We start from the raw sequence: 8,884 nt of genomic DNA, 5'->3' as shown, positions 1-8,884 counted from the left end.
TGTGTCTGTGGGAGAATAATATTTCCTGTCTCATTGATTCTTATTTGTTACTACTAAGTGATTACATTGAAAAGACCTTTGAGCAACAAAGGTTGTTTATTATTCAGCCTTGAGGCAAAAACTAAGCTAGGATTTGGCCTTCAAAGTCCTTTGTTAAAAGACCTCAGTCGTAAGGTGCAACCCTAACTCTATGTCTGTATTGATTCAGGAAAAGAAGACAGAAGATGGTTCTCCAGAGAAAGTCCAATAAACTCTAGGTGACCAAAAACAAGACGGGGAAGACAGGAAATTGTAAAAACTGTGAGTATCAAAGGGCAGCTTAGCATAATTCTTTAAGCTGTTTAAGTACTTTTGTATGTATAAGTTTTCTAAATTGAAATAATCTAAACAAACATTTAAAAAAAGGCTTTGATGTGATTTCTAGCTCTGTAAAGGTAATGCAAAATATAGTAATGATTAGGTTTAATCTTTATTTTTTATTGGAAATTGATAAATTCCTGTCCCACATTAGGATCTTAGTGCATAAAAAATATGGAAAGGAGCTTCTGAACATGGCTTAGAACTTTAAAATATAAAAATAACCCAGATTTTTTAAGTTTAACAACAAGTCCTAACTTTCAAAACTGTTTTAAAAGTCTGTTTTGAAAGTCATAATGTACTGTTTAGTATAATTCTAAATTTTAATATATAGCATTTCTAAAACAAAACAGACTATAACATTTTAAATTTACTATTCAGAAGTCAAACTTCTTATGTGAGTAATTAAACTAAATAACAAACACCATTTAATTATGAAAATTCTGACATATCCAAATATTTAAAATAAAAATATGCATAAAGTAATATTTATTAGTTTACTGATTTATAACTAAAATGTTTTGGATAAAACATTTTAAATCAAGCGCCTAATCAACATTCTACAAGGTTTAATGTTATTTGGGCTCTGTGGATATTTCTAATGGTGTCACTTATCTTCAGTCACTAAACTCCAGTCTCATGGACCGTGCATACTAAGCTCTCAACTCTTTCTTAATCCATTAATAATATACTCTTATTACGATACATGGAAGCACAATTAGTGTGTTCATTTATTTTGTATTTTAAAAAATTATCTTTTTCAGCAGAAGGCAGGTTCCCTTCTCAAGTGTGTCCTATTCTCTGGTATTACTTCACCACCTCCATAATGGGTCACAAGATTGTAGCTGTGCTTTCACTTTCTATGGTGTAGACACTCTTATCAGCTCTGTACATTTTTATCTCTTTCATTTTTATAGCATCTGTAGGAAATGAATAAAAGGATTCCATCTTTTTAAAAAGCAGAAAACTGAGGAAGGCTAAGTCATTTATCCAATATTTCATAACCACTAAGTAGCTAAGCCAGAATTTGTACTCAGACAGTTTAGTGTTAAATATCAGTTGCCATAATGAATACATATACACTAGATTTGTGGTATAATTATTATATAGAGATGTCAACATATATAAGATCATGTGCCAGCAAAGATAAAATATGTTAATTTTGCAAACTCTAGTATTTAACATGGATGTGTTTTATTTCATAATTAAAAAAATAATTAAATAGCATTTTCTCATATGTTCAATAATGAATTTTAACAATTAAAACAATAAATACTGGAAACACTTCTGCTTGAATTATTCTGGACGAAATTCTCATAAGACTATAGAGAATATGTTACAGAGATTAAGTATGTTATTCTAACCAAACATTTTGATGTGCTTTCAGAGTAAAACAAATGTAAACCTAGCCTGCATTCACTGTGGATTTTGTTCTGGATGGAGTGAGATCCCTTTTGCTACCTGAACTTACGTTGAATATTGATTGAAACAAATATATGTGATTATATGTGAAAGCTTATTTGAAAAAAGTAAGTGAGATCTTTTTTTCCTTTTTATTCTCAGCATAAGAGAACAGGTTTTAGATGGAGATCTCTAGTGGACATTTATTGTCAAGTAAACAATTGGCTTCATGAGACTGAACTTGACTGAAGAGATCCAAGTTGGAACAAGGACTCACTTGAATATAGAAGGCATTTAAAGCCAAAAGGCTGGTGAACAAATTATATAAAGGTTAATAGAGACCCTTGAACCACACCTTGGAAGTTACTTAGCAGCTAGGAGGAGGAAAAGTAGGTGGAGGAGGATGTGGAATCATGAGAGTGCTTTTAAAAAAATTAAATATAGATAGGAAATTCTCAAGTGTCTTGAGTGTCAAAATACAATGTTCAAATGGTGATTATAAAATTATATAAGATAATCGTTACTCTAGAGGAGCTTAGAGCCTACTAACAAAGAGAGGACACGCACAGAATGATAAAAAAACAATTACCAGGGCTGGGCGCAGTGGCTCACGCCTGTAATCCCAGCACTTTGGGAGGCTGAGGTGGGTGGATCACGAGGTCAAGAGATCGAGACCATCCTGGTCAACATGGTAAAACCCCGTCTCTACTAAAAATACAAAAAAAATTAGCTGGGCATGGTGGCGCGTGCCTGTAATCCCAGATATTCAGGAGGCTGAGGCAGGAGAATTGCCTGAACCCAGGAGGCAGAGGTTGCGGTGAGCCGAGATCGTGCCATTGCACTCCAGCCTGGGTAACAAGAGCGAAACTCCGCCCCCAAAAAAAAACAATTACCAGGCAGCAGTAAAAACATTCCAAAAACAATCTGAAAAGCATAATTTCCTGGCAATTGTATTGAATAATAAATTTTACATTTAGTCGTAAGTTTTTACATTTAGTCTTGAGTTCATATTGTATTTGGCTGTGATGACTGGCATTTTTTTAAACAATCAATTTCAGTACTCAGGTTGTTCTAGAAACCATTGTTGCTTACTATGTTAAACCAGATTTTTTTACTTTTCATTTTCCAATATTGATACTAGGACAACTTTTTATAAAGGCTTTTACCTTATCAAGAGAGAAGAAATAGCTCACTGCCTTCAAGTAGTTCATAGAACACATAAAATTATTATTCCTTCGGGCATAAAGCATTAGGATTCTGTTGTGGTAGATACATGAGTATTCCACACAGGAAAAAAAAAAAAAAAAAAAAAAGAAAATACACTGAGGGTTGGCAAAGTGGATAAAGAAGCATAAGGCATTTTGGAGGCAGCCAAGCACAGCAAACAACAACAACTTTTCCCACTCTGGAGAGTTCAAGCTGCATATAACAGTCTGAATTTTTTTTTTATTTCTTAGAGACAAAGTCTTGCTCTGTTGCCCAGGCTGGAGTGCAGTGGTGCAATCACGGCTCAGTGCAGCCTCCATCTCCTCTGAAACAATCATCTCATGTCAGTCAGCTGGAACCACAGGTGCGTCATCACACGTGGCTAATTATTTGTTGTTCTTGTTAGATACAGGGTCTGTCCATATTGCCGAGACTGGTTCCTGAGTTCCTGGGCTCAGGTGATCCTTCTGCCTTGGCCACCCAAGGTGCTGGGATTACAGGCGTGAGCCAGCTTTGTGATGTTTTGCATGAGAAATGCAACACTGTTGTTTAATAGATGTGTTTCTAAAACAAAAATGGAAGATATCTATGCCTACATACATCAAAGTATTTGTACATATATGTACAATATGTCATCACTTGACATCATCAATAGGTTCTTGGAAACTGGAACTATAAACAAAATGACATGGCAGGCTCTCAAAAAACATCATTTAGTTCAATGTTGTTTTGCTATAATGTTGATGACAAATTGGTTTTAGCATACATTATCTTGCTTAAAGTTGTAGTTTCCAAGAACCTATCAACAAGGTTAAGTGAGCACTTCCATTACATGTATTTGTGTGTGTATATATGTGCGTGCTATCCTAATATACAAATTACTGATTTACTATATACCAACTTATGGGATCCATATACCATATATTGAAGAAGGATTAAACTGGTTTCCTTACAATAAATTAACAGTATTAATTTTAACTTTGAAAAAGTCCCAAAATAATTTTAGGTTTTGTGTCTATATTAGTAAGCATGATGGGTGTTAGTAAGTATAGCAGCATAAAATATATCTAAACTTAGTAAAACTATCGAAGCGTTAAAAATATTTTTGAGATAACCATTTTATAGTTGATAATCAGTATCCACTGGGAGTACTGAGGTAAAAGGTCCCAGACCACAGCATTTTTTATTCAATAAGCTCAAGTTGTACAAAGGTTGTAGGATTTTGAAGTTTTATTTCCTTTTTTTCTTTTTGAGATGGAGTTTCACTCTTGTGGCCCAGGCTGGAGTGCAATGGCGCGATCTGGGCTCACCGCAATCTCTGCCTCCCAGGTTCAAGTGATTCTCCTTGTCTCAGCCTCCTGAGTAGCTGAGATTACAGGCATGTGCCACCATGTCCAGCTAATTTTTTGTATTTTTCAGTAGAGACTGGGTTTCTCCATGTTGGGCAGGCTGGTCTTGAACTCCTGACCTCAGGGTTTTATTTCCTTTTAATAGAATATGTGCAAACTGATCCAATGGACAATTCCTTGAATCTTTTTTTTTCTCCCACCTGCTTTTGGGGTGTAATTTTTCTCTACCAAAATGGCTGAGGGGATATATACCTGACTCATTCTTGTACAAATCACATAGCCAAAGAGCTTTATAATCTCACTTCGTGCTCAGATGTAGTGTGATGTCGTGGTGAGAGAGGAGTGGTAGTAAATTTGACTTGTCTTTCTTTTGCATTTGTTTCTTATCATCCTATATTAGGCAACAATATCCTTTTTGCTTTTCATAAGTTGAAAGCATCTTCTCTACTCCAAGTTCCAATTTTTTTTTTACCCTGGTCATGAGTACTATGTTTGAATTTTTTATCTTGTGGCCTTCTCAGTAAGCATGCATTGACAAATATTTGCATTAGTGCAGAGCTAGAAGAGAGACTTAGGAGCTGATGGTATGTCTACCTATGATGTTACTGTTTTGTTTTATTACATAGAGCATGACAAAAGGTCCATTATTGTGATACCAACTAGTCTGCATCTATACAATTCTGGCACTAATCACCTGCAGTTAACACAGACCTCACAAGTTAAAGAGCACAGTCCCCAACACAGCCACCCTCACTTCAAACGTTAGGTGCATTCTGAGGTTTCCCAGGCCACCTGCACTTATTACCAATGGGCTATGAATTCTGTGTTGCCCACATTTCAATTCCATAATTTGCTAGAAAGACTCATAAAACACAGAAATGTATCATTACGGTTTTGTTGTAAAGGATACAAATCAGGATTAGCCAAATGGAGACGCACAGGGTGAAGTCTGAGATGGCTTTATATGCGGAGCTTCCGTGCTGCCTTCTTGTGCAGCAGCCTGGCTGTGTGGGATATCAGCTGAGGTTCTTTGTCTCATGGTCGTGGAAATCAAAGATGGGGACACAAAGGGAGAAGTTAGAGCAGAAGTTCAATAGGCGAATGGGAAAGAACAGCTCTCTATCACAGAGAGGGGCCCCGAATGGGTTGCCACGCTGCAGTAAAATTTAAGGGTTTATATAAATGAGCTAGTGGGGAGGGGGTATTTTGTCTACACAGGGTGCAAAAAACCAGTTCGGACCAGGTGAGCCATCAGCATAGAGCAGAGTCTGTCTCTGGCACCCCCCACCTCACTTATCGTGCAGGTGGGCTCTTAGCTTGGGCTACTCCATGCTGTTTATCCTTCCACCATGCATGAGCTAAAAAGGGGAGGGCAATTTCTGTGCCTGGTCCCAGGTACCTCCTTGCAGCTGCAGGCATCCTCCCAGTACCCTGCAAGCTTCCAGCGCCCCTATCTTAGTGTGCCCAAAAAGGAGGAAGGAATGTGCTCATTAAGCCCCAGTGTTTTTACTGGGACCCATCAAATGTATGTGAAGTCTGGTGATTAACCTGGAAATTCTCCCTCTGTGCTGGAGTTGCTTATCTGTGTTTTACAGCCCGATCTTCCAGGCTGCTTTTTAGTAGAAGAGTAGTGATTTCTTTGAACTGCATGTGGTTATAAAGTAATTTCTGAGCTGCTTCTTGTTAGAAGGAAAGTTTTTGCTGGTGACTCTTTCATCCTATCTATCTACCTAAATAATTTCTTTCTATCATCTCCTGTGTTGCTGTGGAATTAGGTGACGTCATTGTCGTGGCACATTGATTTTGTTCACCAGCCAGGAAGTTCCACCGAGCTTCCATGTCCAGAGTTTTTAATGGGCTTTTATTAAGTGGATATGTTTGATTGAATAATTGGCTAGAAGGTGAACTCAGTGTCCTGCCTCTCTGCTTTCCTTGAGGTAGTGCTGGGTCAAAGCCCTAACTCTTTAATCACTGGGTTAGTCTTTCTGATGACCAGCCCCCATTATGAGGTATCTGTTTAGCATACACTCAGGTGTGAGCCAAGAGACTAATGAATAACAAAGACAGTCCTATTGTCAGGGTGTAGGTACAAGAATTTATTTTTCCTGTAAGGTATCAGGGACAAAGACCAGTCCAATTCTCTCTCCCTCTTTCTAGCTGTGTGTGTGTATGGTGAGAACACTTAAGGTCTACTCTGTTAACAAATTTCGACTATGCAATACATTGTTCCTAACTATAGTTACCATGCTGTATATTAGGTCTCCATAACTTATTCATCTTACAAGCGAAAGTTGTACCCTTTGACCTTTTATTCTTTGAATACATTTATTCATTTATTTGTATCTATCTTTTATTCTATGAATAGAAATAATTTCTATTATCTGATAGGAATTTAACCTAAAAGAATAAGATAAGGAAGACTGAAAAAGGCTTGAGGAAACAAGGAGCTGAATAAGAAAAACCAATAGTTTCTACATGCCCTAGGAAAATTCATAGTTTAAAATGAATTGTTGTAATTACTGTGTACACATTTCATATGGTACCCTGCCTAATGAAGATGCATCATTTTCAATTGAAATACAGTCTAGGCATTCCTTCTCACGGTTAGGAATAAGAAAGTTGGCAGGAGAGGTGAAATGCCTTACCCAATAATGTAACAAGAATTTATAAAATTTTGCTTTTGATCATCAAAAAAATTGACTCATGTTTTAGGCTATGAAATAACTCATTTTCACTTATATATGTGTAAATTACTTTTCTGTCATTAATATAGCATTCATATGGTATTATCCACAATAAAAAAAAAGCAATTAAAATGGTAATCTACAAAAAAACTGGTAATCTACATACTTGCATTTGCAAACATTACAGTGCATTGCTCCCTCTAGCAATGTGTGTGTGTGTGTGTGTGTGTGTGTGTGTTTGTATGTGTAGGCCTTTATTATCCATGTAAATTTAACATGTTAATTTAAAAAAATTCTTAGGACACAATCACTATATTCTTTCAGGCTTTTGTTGTAGAATATGCATTTTTGATGTTGCCAATTATTTAACAAAGCTGCCTATAATGATGTGCACTTTTAATGGTGGATAAAAAGGCAAAGTTTTCAGATACATTACTGAGAAATCAAACAAAAAATACGTTATTTGTTGTTAACTTTGTGAATTTCTTCTTCACATTAATCAACGCATACTAAAATACGTTTGCATAACATATAAATAATATCTATTTTTTCTGTATTAAAATGGCAAGTCCTCTTGAGGAGATTTTAATTTGTCTTCAGCAGAAATAATAATAGGTATTTAGACATTATTTTTTAAAGTCAGATGGCACCGTAATTTTCAGGGGAGAAAGGTAAGTAGCACGTGACAAGTGTAGCCACTTAACCTGACCCTAAGGCGAAAGATAAACATTCTTCAGAAGGTATACATTTTGCAAGAAGTAGAATATAATGAGATAAACATGAACTAGAATTTTAGTTTCATAGAAAGGGTCATTACATATGCAACATTGGAATGTGTTTTTTAAAACTTTTTGTGGATCCAGAATTTTAGAATGTTAAAAAAAATACTTGGTATGCGTTTGTAAACTATACTCTGTTGCCTCCACCCCAGAAGCATGGATTACACAGAAAACAGGTATGTGGGGACCTCTAAAATCTGCATTTCTTTAAACAAAATCCAAAATGACTGTAATACAGTTAGACGAAGACATGCTTTAATAACTTAGATTTCTAGGTTTTCTATAAAAGATATACAGTACAGAGCTTTACTGATGTGAAAAACAAGGACTCTCTATCAATCAAAATATACTTGAGAAACAAATGAGCATTTAAAATAATATATTTAAAAATTTTTATGTTCATAAACTATACTCCTTTTAACTGTAACTTACTGTTGCCAGGAAACACATATCTAAGCTTGGTGTATTTTTGAGAAAATGCATGGCTTTGCTGAATGAAATATAAGTAAAATGTTAGTAAATGACCTTGTAGGTATCCTTGCATATTTAATTCTATTAAGTATTACATATATTTAAAAATGAAGATGTGCTTTGATGGGTCTACACAATCCATCATTTCCAATTTTGCATGGTCAAGCTCTGTTCTTGTTGCTGTTGTCTTGTTTGTTTACAGCATTGACACCAACAGAGAAAGCTTCAGAGCATGTGTATGCACCCATGGTAGGTCACACTTGATAGCTGGTCGCTCATAAAAAGAAGAAACAGAAGTTGTCCTCTTGAAAGAGAAATAATGACAGCATTTCTCAAAATCACCTTGTAGTACAAGGAAGTCAGAATCTGTAAAGTGAGTAGATTTAGGTTTTAAACCTAGGAGAAACATACACACGCTATCAAGTAGTACTTTTGGGAGCAGTGAGATAAAATACCACATGGGTATACACCAATAGAGAAAAACATATCAACAGTGAAATTCTCTAGTGAGATCAAGAAATAGAACAGTTCATTAATTATACTATATTTTAGGAACATGTTTAAGTGACAACAAATGCATACTAGTCTTTGAACCAAAAGTCAGCATAAGTGAAAGCAAAATGATTCAAAATAATTT

At 35.7% G+C, this 8,884-nt stretch overlaps 1 long non-coding RNA gene across 1 annotated transcript; it reads left to right on the top strand.

Moving 5' to 3' along the window:
• Window positions 1-215: 215 nt before the first annotated feature.
• On the top strand, window positions 216-3,390 carry LOC105711651 (uncharacterized). Its single transcript, XR_010340477.1, has 3 exons — window positions 216-300; window positions 1,745-1,886; window positions 3,216-3,390. It is a non-coding gene; the product is annotated as an uncharacterized LOC105711651 (long non-coding RNA).
• Window positions 3,391-8,884: the final 5,494 nt, after the last annotated feature.

This window comes from Aotus nancymaae, unplaced genomic scaffold (genome assembly GCF_030222135.1).
Source record: "Aotus nancymaae isolate 86718 unplaced genomic scaffold, 86718_ANA_hifiasm-v0.15.2.pri h1tg000108l, whole genome shotgun sequence".
Taxonomy (NCBI): Eukaryota; Metazoa; Chordata; class Mammalia; order Primates; family Aotidae; genus Aotus; species Aotus nancymaae.
The sequence above is the reverse complement of the archived record's forward strand: the minus strand, read 5'-3'. Positions and strand labels throughout refer to the sequence as shown.